Below are 13,958 nucleotides of genomic sequence, written 5' to 3'. Positions count from 1 at the left end.
TTTCCTCCCTTTTCCTTTCCATTCATATGCAGATGGTTACCAAACTTTAGAGATTCTACCTCCAAAATGTATTTCTCAATTCTTCCTTTCTCCTTACACAGTCCCCACACTAGTCAAGCCTTTTTCACCTTTTACAATAGTTCCCTTATATCTAATCTCTTTTCATTCTTATTCATCCTTTGTACAATTACACAATTGATTTTCCTGTGGCACATAACAACTCCTTGCTCCAGTGGCTCCTTCTTACATCTAGGATAAAATATAGATGTGTCTATTTGGTTTTAAAGTTCTTTATGACCTATTTCCTGACACTTTTTGTAGTTCATGTCCTTTAAATTTTAGCCAAACTAGCCTTATTACCACCCCCTTTATTTGACACTGAATCTCCCTTCAGGATTTTACACAAGCCTTTTCCTTGGCTAAAATGAAGTTCCTTCTTGTGTGAATCCCTAGGTGCTATCATCTTATTAACCAGAGTAATAAAGCCTACTGTTCAGTAGCAGTAGGCATTATTTGGGATTAAAAGACTTTATATATGGTTTGGAGGATGTATTATTTGGCTAACTCCTATAAGAGTCAGCCTAATGTTACTTGGTATCTTTGACTCCTTTTAAGGCTCATTTCAGGACCTTCTAAAAGACTTCTAATCTCTAACTCTTATAGTTACTAGAATCATACTTCCAGAATTTATTTTATATCTACTTTGTACATTTTTGCATTTTGTTTTCTGTTATTTTCTGCCAATAAAATATAAGCTCCTTAAGAACAATTCCTGCATCATTATTTATTGTATACCCAGCATCTACAAGTTAGGAGGTATTTATGAAAATTGTATTGAATTGACCTGAATTGAACCACAGACTATCACAATATCAATGGACATACATGGCATCTCCTATATGCCAGGCAGTATGGAGGTGGTAGGTATACAATTACAAAGAATGAAATGATTGTAACTTTCAAAAAGTTTATATTGTAAAACTCACACTTTCATTTAGGGACATAAAGTCAAGCACTCTTATTAGGCAATTCAAGAGACTGAAGATTCTGAGATATTGTTAAATGATCTCTACCAGATGACAAAAATAACAGTAACAAAAGCAAAATTTGCACTCAGATGTTCTGATTCCAAATCCAAAATGCTCACATTTTCTTTTCTTGATTCTTCCCCTTCGAACAAAATTCTCTAGGAGAGTGCTGGCTAAGAAATAGAGTGGTAGATTAGTGGAATAGATTAGACACACATGACACAATAATCAAAATCTATAGCAATCTAATATTTGATAAATCCCCAAATTCCAGCTTCTAGAATAAGAACTCATTTTTGATAAAAATTCCTGAGAAAACTGGAAAATATATCAGAAAATAAGCATAGACCTATATCTCACACACCATACCAAAATAAAGTCATAATGAATACATGATTTGGGCAATAAAGGATGATGCCATAAACAAATTAGGAGAACAGTAATAATTTACCTATCTGATCTTTGGAGCAGGAAGGAATTTATCATCAAAGAGGAACTAGAGAACATTATAAAAGATAAAATAGGCAACTTTGATTATATTAAATTAAAAAGGTTATGCACACAAAAAAAAAAGAAAAGAGAAAGACAGAAAAACTGAAACAAGATTAAAAGAGAAGTACAAAGCTGGGAAAAAATCTTTACAAATAATATTTCTGATAAAGGTCTCATTTCTAAAATATACAAAGAATTTATATTTTATAATTTATAAGAATATGTCATTCCTCAATTGATAAATGGTCAAAGGATGTGAACAGATAATTTTCAGATGATGAAATTAAAGCCATCTATAGTCATATAAAAATGTTATAAATCACTATTGATTAGAGAAATGCAAATTTAAAAACTCTGGGGTACCACTCACACCTCTCAGTTTGGCTAAGATGATAGGAAAAGATAATAAATGTTGGAGGGGATGTGGGAAAACTGGGACACTAATGCATTGTTGGACTTGTGAAATGATCCAACCATTCTGGAGAGCATTCTGGAATTATGCACAAAGGGTTATAAAACAGTGCTTACCCTTGCCCCAGCAGTGCGATTACTGATGGTCCATGATCATCCACTGATGATGCAGTGATCAGTATCCTAAGGAAATCATAAAGGAGGGAAAAGGATTATGCAAGAATGTTTGTAGTAGCTCTTTTTGTAGTGGCAAAGAATTGGAAAAGGAGTGGATGCCTATTAACTGGGGAATGGCTGAACAAGCTGTGATACATGAAGGTAATGGAATGTTATTGTTCTATGAAAAAATGGTCAACAAGCTGATTATAGAAAGGCCTGGAAAGATTTATATGAACTGATGCTGAGAGAAACAAGCAGAACCAGGAATACATTGTATACAATAACATCAAGAATGTGGGAAGATCAACTATGAAAGAGCTGGTTCTTCTCAGTGGTTCAGTGATCCAAAGCAGTCTTATAGACTTTGTACAGAAAATTGCATCTACATGCAGTAAAAGATTTAAGGAGACTGAATGTAAAACAACATATGTCATGTTCATTTCTTTTTATTATTTTTTTAATCTCTTCCATGGTGTTTCCCTTTTGTTTTTATTTTTCTCTCCCAACATGATTCATAAAGAAATGTATATTAAAAAATAAATGAACTTATTACAATAAAACAAAAGATTTTCTAAGAGAATAATTTTGCCTGTGTTCTAGAGGAAATTCAATTTCTTTTTCTGGATTAAAACATCCATTTTGAATCTGAGAAGTTTATTCTAGGATAGGTCAAAAAGTCTTCAAAATGATTTACAATCAGCTGTTCTAGCCTTTTCAGGGGTGTGAAGCTGATGGTTAGGCTTCACAAGGATCTCACCTGCAACAGCAAATGATGAGCGAAATTTCACGCTGTGTCTGGAAACAAGAACAATTGTCAAGTGAAAAAGTTTTCTTTTTCTACCTTGTAAAAAAGTTCCAGGTGGCCTCCTAAAATTTCAACTTGTATCATCTTAAAACAATTATATAGAACTTTGAAAACATGCAACTCTTTACTTTAAAATCTATTTCATGCCTTTGATACAGCATGACTCTATTGAATGGAGAAAGAATTAAGGAAGTCCATGTTGGGAAATGCCTGATGTTCAGCTATAGTGGGAGGACATCATTTGGACTTGGAGCTCTTTGTTCAGACACAATTAGGAGGATGAATTGTTGGACTAATTCCAGTAACTACCAGTGCGATGGGTTTAATCCTCTACTGAGTTTTTGCTATTCTGTGCTAGGAATCAAGTTCTTTTATTTTCTGCCACCCCCTTTGTAGAGATAAATCATGCCAGGTTGTGACTGGATCCCTACCTGCCCTTTGTATACCTTATGCAAAATTGTTCTCTGTGTTGTTAAGGAAACACTGCCAGAATTTTTCCAACTAGTCCATGTTCACAGTATAAAATAATGTCATGTGATTTTTAAAAAGAGCACTGGATTTAGAGTTAGAGATTGTTATTTTGAATTTTGACATTGGCAGTTACTACCTGTAGAATCCTGGGCAAGCCACTTAGACTATCTGTGTCTCATTTTGTCATTGGAAAAATAAAGGGAGGGCAAGACTAAATGGTTCCTGAGTACATTTTCAGCTCTAAATTAGTGATCCTAAAGTAATAGTTGCCCATGAGCTTATGATCTTTTCTGCCCCCAAAAAGACATTGTGTCACTCAAGAGGTAGAGTACTCATGCTAAAGAGAAACATCCTGAATATTTTTCTAGTTTGTTTTTTATTGTTGTGTTGTTGTTGTTGTTGTTTGATAGAGAGACCTTAAGAGATAGATTAAGACTTAAAGAATCAGGAGTCCAGGGTAAGGCATGACTTAATCAAAGCCTGCCTTGATTATATCCATCAGTAGAAAACACCACTGAATGATATTTGTTCCTCCATTATTTACCCTTAAGTATTATCCACTTCATAAGTATTTTTCTTTGAGTCACTTCCTGGACCTCTTACTTGAAAACCAAATGCTGACGTACTTATTCTTTCAGTCAGTTGGTCAATAAGCATGTATCAAGTGTTTACTATGGGAGGGCATACTATGGCAAAGTCAGGAACTCACTGACCTTTTCCACAAATCACTCCAAATTCCTTTAAATAATGACTCTAAACAAATTTTAGAGCATCAGAACACACAAAAAGATGGACTGGAAAAATTTCAACTGAAGATAGCTTAGAAGGTCAGCAGAAAAGATCTGGGGCAGCAGGATGGGAGTCTAGCATGCTGTCCAGCACAGGCTACTTCAGGGCAGCCCTTGTTTGGTCCCAGAACCAGCACTAGAGACAGCAAAGCAGGAATGGGCTGGGGACCTTTGAGTCAGTGTCAGCACAGATGGTTTCTAAACCTTTTTAGCCAGAGATAGCAAAGAAGACTTGGAAGGTCAGCAAGAAAAGTTTGTCAATAGGGTGAGAGAAATTTGGGAAGACAGCATACCAAGTGGGCATGGGCAGTGGTGGCAACTTCCTGAGGCCTCAGTTAATGGAAATCTCTTTATTAGCACTGAAGAAGGACTCTGTTGATTCAGCACACTAAATCCTACAGCTACAGTGGGGTGGGGAGTCTCCTCACAGTTCCAGAGCAGAAAAGAGGGATTGTGGTTAGGTCCCTAGAAAGATCTCTGAAAACAGCTGCACAAACCCCCTGAAGTTTGGGACTGTGAGTCCTCTACCCTGAAAACAAAGCCCTACTTTAATAAAGGATAAAATGACAAATAGGCTGGGGAAATGAGCAGACAACAGGGGGAAAAAAGGACCATAGAAAGTTACTATAATGACAAGAAAAATCAAAACACACAGCCAGAAGAAGATAACAAAGTCAAAGTTGCTACATCCAAAGCCTCCAAGAAAAAAATAAGAATTGGTCTCAGGGGGATGAAAACAAGCAGCAACAAGAAAGCACCTGCAGCCAGGAGGCAAGGAGACTGGAGCCAGAACAGCCCATGGCATGACAAGCTCTGACTCCAAAGTAGAGCAATAGATGGCAGTGCTAAGGTAGGAGGAACATGGGTCGCAGGTTCTGAGTTGAAACAGGAAAAAATCCCATGGTCTATCTAGCAGGAGATTCCAAGTGCCCAGTAGTGGAGTTCAATTGGAAGCCTGAGGACACATCCCTGTCCCAAAAGGGAATCCTAAGCTCCATAGATTTGTATATGCAATTGACACTGATCTCAGCCCGCAGGAGAGGAAGGACCTAGATAATCTCATCATTTTTTTTTTTTTTTGCCCTGATAGTCCAGGCATATCTGGGAGACAAGATTTGTATTTGCTCTTCATCTTCTCAGATTGATTCAATTTGGTCATCAAGGATATCCCAGAAGTCACACATGAATTCAAAAAAGTACTGACAGGGCAGCTGACCACAAAGAGGAGATTGATGTGCATAAAAATTTCATGTACCTCTGCAACTACAGGAGAGACCATGAGGATGACAGGCTAGTATTCCTGTCTGTGGAGGACTCTCAGGAAGTGTTCCACCTCTTTCTCAACTTCCCCTCCATTCCCGCTAATGGTTTTAGGGAAGGAAGGTGGGATGCCCCTTGTTCCCAGTCAAACTCTTATGGCAATCAGGCTGACTAGGACTAGATGACAACCTGTACCCCATCTGATGGTGCCAACTAAATAGTCATTCCTTCTAGTAGTGAAGCCACCAGAACTGTAGCTAACAACAGCAAAGACTGGGGTTCCCTCCCATGATGTCCTGGAGACCATTTTGGTTCGGGAATGTGGGAACACTATTCAACTACTCAGTGGATCAAGTAATAACGACCAGTTTGACTATCTCCTTTGCCATGTTTGCTCTCAAGAACTTTGAGCCAGAGGATAATGATCTCATAATAAATCCTCCTATCTCACCTGACACAGAATCTCCTCTCCAAGGAAATTTACACTTTGACGGGCCCAACAGTAGCAGCAACTATGAAAATATGCATAATGACTTTTTCAAAAAATGACATTGTGCCCATAGACTTAGGGATTTTCTACTGGGAGTTTCAGAATCCCCCCCAGGGGAGCAGCTTCTTCATCAACACTGGGGCCCAGTCTTTGGCTGAAAACCTGGACTTGCTCCCAGAAAAACTGGCTGTGTAGGACAAGAACGTCAAAGAATTTGATCCCTTTGTAGAGAACCTCTGGTAAATCTGGCATCCTCCCCACCTTCCAGCAGCAGCAGTAGCTCCTTTTTTTAAATCCCTAAGGATCTCAGACACTATTGCTCATCCAGCTGCGATAGTCATTGTCTTTACTGAAAAACTGCATGCACTTTTGCCTATAGAATTATAGAATTTCATCCTCCTTGAATTGAGCAGCCTCTCTCCTTAGGATTGGGGCTTATCTTGGTGTTGAATACAGTAGGTATGATAGCCCTAACTTACCCAGAGATCTAGGAATTAGAAAGAAAAGAGGAAACTCCAGTATATCAGTGCACAGCTGGCAAGGAAGGGGCATTATATTTTCCCATGTCTTAATATTCTATCCATTAGGGAAAAGACCTATGTGCTCTAGAAAGGCTGAATAACTGTCCAGACTAACTTTTCTAGTCAAGTGCAATCTGACTCCCATGTAGTATAAATGTTTTCATTGTAATGCTGAAGAAACTGAGCAAGACAGAGATTAGAGACCAATTCAATAGTTTATTAAATGGAGAGAGATACTGGGACCAGATGGACCTTGGTCCCAAGGCTGGACAAGACTATCTTCTCAAAGAATCCAGCCCTGAGTACTGGGACAGAAAGCTTTTTTATAGGATAACAAGAACAGTGACATAATGGGGGAGCTACCTAGGTGGGGATAACCTAATTGTGAGGGAGGCCCCCAGGATGACACAATGGAGGGAGATTACTGATATTCTAATAACATCTAAAATGAATAAACCTTTATCCTGTCAAACATTAAGAAGGAATGTCTATAACCTAAAGATATAAGACCTTCATCTCCTCAACCATTTAAGAGGGAATGATTATAGCCTGGGGTTTTGGGTTAGAGCAACTGAGGTAGACCTGTATCTCATCAAACATTAAGAGGGAAAGATTATAACCTGAGACAGAATAACTAAATAAGACAATTGGAGAGACATTAAAAGGGAACTTTGGCACAACATCATGACCTTATGCAAGACTACTGTTTTGAATGACTCATAAACTTATCTGTTTCCAGCTCCTGACCTACTTTTGGAAACTAGAATCTCAGCACACTCTTTTGTTAGGTTCTGTCACTAAGAGTCTTAGACCAAGCTTGTCTTATTTCGTTTCCCTTTCTCTCCATGCTAGTGGAGATATAGAGTTGCTGCTCTATCTATACTTATCTATAAGTATATATATTAAAAAAATGGTCTCAGTCCATGAAAGAGCTCAAGACAAGAATTTTGACAATCAAATAAGAGATAAAGGAAAAATTAGGAGGAGAACTGAGAGTGGTGCAACAGGGTAACAAGAGGGCAGTTAAGTAGTACAGTGGATAGAGCCAGTCCTGAAGTCAAGAGAAGCTGAGTTCAAATTTGGCCACAGACACTTAACACTTCTTAGCTGTGTGACCCTGGACAAGTCACTTAACCCCAAAGCAAATGGGAAAGGCGATATAAAACTCACTGAAAAAAATAATTCTTTAAAAATTAGAATTGAGCAAATGAAAGTTAATAACTTTATGAGAAATCAAGAAATAACAAGACTAAACCAAAAGATTGAAATAATAGAAAACAATATGAAATATATTATTGCAAAAACAACAAATCTGGAAAATAGATCCAGGAAATTTTTTTTTTAATTTTTGGATTACCTGAAAGCCAACATCATTTAAAACAACAACAACAACAAACAAACAAACAAACAAACAAAAAACCAAACACACACACACACACACGCACACATACACAAAAAAAATAAAAAACCTTGACACTATCTCCCAAGAAATTGTTAGAGAAAATTTCCCTGATATTCTAGAACTAGAGGGTAAAATAAAAATTGAAAGAATCCATTGATCACTTCCTGAAAGAGGTCCTCAAATGAAAACTACCAGGAATATTATAATCAAATTCCAGAACTCCCTAGTCAAGAAGGAAATATTACAAAAGAAAGGGAGGGGAGGGACAGAAATGGCATAAATTATCTGCCATAAAAGAGAAAAAAGAAAAAAAAAACTTTTATGTGAAGGAGAACAGGGAGAGGGGAGGGAGAGTATGAAACTTAATGTCATCAGAATTTGTTCAAAGAGGAAATAACACACACACTCAATCTGGGTACACAAAAAATATCTTAACATGCATGAAACTAGCACCCTTTCCCTAGAGTACCTAGCAACAAGAATGCTAGGAAACAGAATAACAAGAGTCTGCATTAATCTTGAGACCCTTCATCATATACCTTGCACACAATGCCCCATTTGCATAGGCAACAAGTCTGTGCAAAGACAAGTCTTGTGTAAACTTGATCCTTGTGGTCTTTGGTTGGTTGGATCTCAGTCAGCTCACTCTTGGGAATGGATGTTGAGGCTTTGTGTTTGAGTTCTGCCTCATTGGCTACAGGTCCGGGGCACACCCTGTAGACATGCCAGGACAGGTATCAAGCATGTACCAAATCGAGATCACCCCCATCATCTCAGGAGTTGGGCTCCTGGATACATAAGCTAAACACATACTTGTTGGGGCACATTGGCAGGGGAGATGAGAGGGGTATAAGAACAGGACAGCAGAGGGAGAGAGAGGAAGCAGGAGGAGAGACAAGATGAAGTATCCAAGTAGTAAAGCTTTTTTAACTGCATATATGGTGTCAGAACTACTCTGTCATATCCGTCTCCGAAGGTCTTAGAGGTAATAATTGGGAAAGTGCTCAGACTCCAGCTGGTGTCAGCAGATCTGCACTAGCTGGGGACCCCAACAAAAGGGGATACAAGAAAGGAGTGTGATAGAAAGGAGGGTATATTAGGTGAAGGGGTAACCAGTAGTAAAAGACTTTCAAGGAGGGTCAGGGTCAAAAGAGAGCAATAATAGAATAAATATTAGTTAAAACAGTTAGCAATAGTAATTGGAAAAAGAATTTTGAAACAACTTTTTCTTTTTTGTTTTATTTAAGAGTAGTCTTAATTTGCATTTCTCTGATCAATAGTGATTTGGAGCACCTTTTCATATGACTACATATAGTTTCAATTTCTTCATCTGAAAATTGTCTGCTCATATCCTTTGACCATTTATCAATTGGAAAATGGCTTGATTTCTTAAAAAAAAAATTGAGTCGATTCTCTATATATTTTAGAAATGAGGGCTTGAATGTAAAAATGTTTTCTCAGTTTATTATGGATAGCTTATTCTTGGCTGTAATCTAAGGACCTTTGACTTTTGAAATATCATTTTCCAGGTCCTTCTATCCTTTAAAGTAGAAGCTTCTAGGTTCTGGGTAATCCTGATTGTGACTCCTTAGTATTTAAATTGTTTCTTTCTGGTTGCTTGCAATATATTTTCCTTGATCCATTAGTTCTGAAGTTTAGCTATGATATTCCCTGGCATTTTCATTTTGGGATCTCTTTCAGAAGGTGATCAGTTAATTCTTTCAATGGATGTTTTACCTTCTGATTTTAGGATATCAGGGTATTTTTCCTTTATGATTTCCTGAAAGATAATCTAGACTTTTTTTTTTTTCATGGCTTTTAGAAAGTCCAATAATCCTTAATTTATTTCTCCTAAATCTATTTTCCAGGTCAGCTGTTTTTCCTAGGAGGTATTTCATATTTTCTTCTATTTTCTTCTTCTTCTTCTTCTTCTTCTTTTTTTTTTTTTTGGTTCTGTTTGACTGATTCTTGAAATCTTATTGAGTCATTCACTTTCATTTGTTCAATTCTAATTTTTAGTGTATTATTTTCTTGAGTTATCTTTTTTAGCTCCTTTTGTATTTGGCTAATTTAATTATTTTGTTCATTGCATTTTTCCCTTTCACAAATTCTTTTTTCAATGAATTGATATCTTTTTTCATATCTATTTTGCAAGGAATTATATGTTTTTTTCAATTCATGAAATCTATTTTTTAAGAAGTTTTCTTCAGATTTCTGTTTTTTTTTTCCCTTTTCTATAGCCTCTTGTCAAGATCTCATTTCCTTTCCCCCTTTTTCTTCTAACTCTCTTTTAAGATTCTTTTTGAGATCTTCCAAGAAAGTCTTGTGAAATGGGGACCAGCTCATTTCTCCCTTTGGGGCTTTATTTGGCATTGATTTGCCTTTAGGAATCTTAGGGTTTGAGGTCTGCTCTCTCTCTCCAAAAAAGTTGTCTATGGTCAGAATTCTTTCTCCTTTTTTGCTCAGTTTTTCTGACTGTTGAGTTCTGCTTTTAAGGCAAAGGGATGAGAGCTACTTTAGTTTTCCCCAGGCCAATGTTTCTGACCGACTTCTGGTGCTGTATAAATTCGGCCAGGTCCCCTATTCTTTCAGGCTTAGTGGCTTTCAATTTGCTTTTTGTATTCACCTTTGAGTTTTCACAGAAAATCTGCTGACCATCATTTTGCAACCAGGACAGCATAGCTTAAGAGTCTCACAGAATGTTCCCCTTTTGTGTGTGTTAGGCAGACTACCCGCCTGACCAACTGAAACAGACCTGTTCTGAAGTCCTTCCAAAGTATCTTTTTCTGTAATTGTGTTGTACTCCATATATTTGTGGGTTCTGTTATTCCAAAATCAGGTTCAGAAGGTTTAATATGCTATTGGTTTGAAAGAAGATCAGAGGAAGTCACAGAAAGCCATGTCTTCTCTCAGCCATCTTTGAAGCAAGTTTTTCTGATGAAAGTTTCATCAGCCAGATGTATAGGCAACTGATTATACATATATGTAAAATCTGATAAATGATAAAAAAGATATGAAGTATAACCAAAGGGTTATAAAATCATGCATAGCCTTTGATCTAACAATACCATTACTAGGCATGAGTTCCAAAAGATTTTTTTTAAAAGAAAGGAAAACCTTTATGTACAAAAATATATTGGCTTTCTTCTTGACAGCAAATTGGAAATAGAGGAGATGCCCATCAGTTGGAGAATGGCTGAATAAATTGTATTATGTAATTATGAAGGAGTATGGTTGTTATATGAGAAATGATGAGCAGGATGCTCTCAGAAAAAAGTCTGGCAAGTCTTCCATGAACTCAGGCAAAGTAAAATGTACTGTATACAAAGTAATAGTAATGTTATAGGATAATCACTTATGAATGACTGCTATTCTCAGCAATACAACTGATCCTCTGAAAAGAGCCATTTACACCCACAGAAAGGACTATGGGAACTGATTATGAATTACAACTTAGTATTTGCATTTTTTTGTTGTTGTTTGCTTGCATTTTGCTTCCTTTTTCATTTTTTTCCCTTTTGGATCTGATTTTTCTTGTGCAGTATGATAATAGTAGAAATATGTGTAGAAGAATTGTACATATTTATCATACATTGGATTATTTGCCTTGTCTCTAAGGGAAGGAGGGGAGGGAGGGAAAAAATTGGAACACAAGGTTTTGCAAGAGTCAATGTTGAAAACTATCTATACTTATATTTTAAAAATTAAAAGCTTTAATAAAAAAAAAAAAAACTTATCCATGACTATTCTGAAGGACTTATCATGAAATATGTTATCCATACCCAAAGAAAGAATTGTATCCTAATAAAAATTGAAACATACTCTTTTTTCTTTCTTTCTTTTTTTTCTTAAGGTTTTTTTTTTTTTTTTTTTTTTTTTTGGGTGGGAGAGCAATCTATTTTTTTTTTTCACAAGATAACTTTTTTGGGAAATGTTTGCATAACTTCACATGTGCCTGCCTTCTTAATGGAAGGTGGAGAAGGGGAAGAAGGGAGAGAATCTGGAATTTAATGTTTTAAAAACAAATGTAGAAAAAAAATCAAATGTAACTGGGGAAAAATAAAATCCTTTTTTTAAAAGTAAATTTTAAAAAGTGTTTACTATGTACTAGGTACTGATAAACAGTAATAATAATAACACCAGCCTTCAAAGAGTTTAAATTCTAATGGAAGAGACCATATACACACTCAAAATATGTTGTTCAGTCATTTCAGTCACATCCAACTCTTCATGATATAATTTGGAGTTTTCTTGGCAAAGATGCTGGATTGAATGTCTTTTCATTTCTTTCTCAAACTCACTTATAGATGAGGAAGCTGAGGCAAACAGGGTTAAATAGCTTTCCCAGTATTCCACAACTAGTAAATATTTGAGCCTTGGTTTAAAATCAGATCTGTCTGATTCCAGGCCTGGTGCTCTAACCACTGCATTATCCCGCTAAACCCATAAGATAAAAACAATACAAATAGAAGACAGTGTCAGAAGAAAGGATCTAACTAGTTTTGTGAAGAAAAAAGTATGGGGGTCACTGAAAATAATTCTCTTCACAAATATTCCTCCCATTAAATAAGGAGGCAATAGTGATGGTAGTTCTGGGATCCTGCTATATGACTTATTTATATCCAAATACTGTAAATGAACTGATATATAGGAATCAGCAGCAGTTTTCAGATAAGGCTCAATTAGTTACAAAAGATGTAAGCTCAGCTTTTATATATTTTAATTATTCTTGGAATAATCACAATAGGTAATTTATAGATCATTGAACTTTAAGACATTTTAACTCAAGAGCTATTGCTTTATTTAAGAAACTTAAAGCGTAACATTGAGTTGTGAGCATTTATTCCTAATGTGTGGTTCAGAAATGGTGAGGGATCACCATTTTAATAAAAAAGCTGGAGAGCTCTCTAGAAGCAAAGCAGAGATTATTATACATTCTCCAGAGAAGGGCATCCCACCCATCTAACAGACAATCAAAGGGAGGAAGCACCTTTGAGGGCAGGGTCAGCACTTTAATCCCTAATGCAAATACCCCTTCCCACCACTGACCCTCATCCTTATTGGCTGAGGATCTTACATTCTAAATTCGGGAACTACCCAAGAAATTGAACTTGACCAATAAGTACATAGTTGCCCATATTTGACTGAAATAGGGAGACACTGATGTCATGAGAGGATAACGGGAAGGGGACTTAGGTATATCCTTGACTCAATCTTCAAAGTCCTTCAGGCCTACTCAAACTCTAAAGTAAATGGAGCCTTACTCGATTTTCACAACTATCTTGAAAGATCTCACCTCATCTTGTTCACTAATTAAGAAAAAAAACTTAGTCTTTTGGAAAGGTCCAATGGTTTCCTTTAGGGCTTATATAACCAAGATATCTGAATCAGTCCCTTGGTATATGCAATGAATTGGGGAAAAGGCTGTGCCAAAGGGTAACCATGAGGTTACCCAAAGGGGACAATGAGCCCCAAAAAACTCATTTATTCACTAGATTTTAGAAGTCTGTCTGTCTGTTCCTCTCTCTCTCTCTCTCTCTCTCTCTCTCTCTCTCTCTCTCTCTGTATATGTGTGTGTGTGCCTTTTCAGTCAGTTGTTTGGAATTTGATCCCCTCCCTCAAACTTCTCCTGTCCCTCTCCAAATGTATTAAAGAGGCTATGAACATATAGAAATGACTTCACAAATTTATTTAGAGACTCCAAATTTTTTTTCCATCACCTTTGAGCATAGGGGCCTAAATAACAAACATGAGATATTAGCATATACAGTGTCACCTGCTACCTTCAGAGTCATTGAATTGTGTGCTGGTTGTCAATTAGTCAAAGGAGTGTCACTTAAGGAAAAATATTAGACTACTTTTGTTTGGGCTCGTAAGTCAGCATGGTTATTCTCACTTATAGTGGGAATGCACAGAGCACCCACTTCAAATATGTGAAAATTCTGAAGAAATATATGTAGGCTTGATATCAGGAAAGTCTAACCAAACAATGGTCTGTGTCAAGAGGTAGTGAGCTCCCCCCTCACTATAAGACTTTAAGTCCTCAGGACCTTCTTAAATTCTGTGACTGTTTTCAAAGGATGAGGATTCAAAGGTTTCATGGTTATGTCATTTATATCTATATGACCTTA

The 13,958-nt window shown here is 36.6% G+C and overlaps 1 pseudogene; it reads left to right on the top strand.

The window, feature by feature from the left end:
• The first annotated feature begins 5,403 nt into the window (after nucleotides 1-5,403).
• LOC127541476 (autophagy-related protein 13-like) lies at nucleotides 5,404-6,147 on the top strand (annotated as a pseudogene).
• The last annotated feature ends 7,811 nt before the right edge of the window (nucleotides 6,148-13,958 follow it).

Source organism: Antechinus flavipes, chromosome 6 (assembly GCF_016432865.1).
Source record: "Antechinus flavipes isolate AdamAnt ecotype Samford, QLD, Australia chromosome 6, AdamAnt_v2, whole genome shotgun sequence".
Lineage (NCBI taxonomy): Eukaryota > Metazoa > Chordata > Mammalia > Dasyuromorphia > Dasyuridae > Antechinus > Antechinus flavipes.
This window is presented reverse-complemented; position numbering and strand designations above follow the sequence as displayed.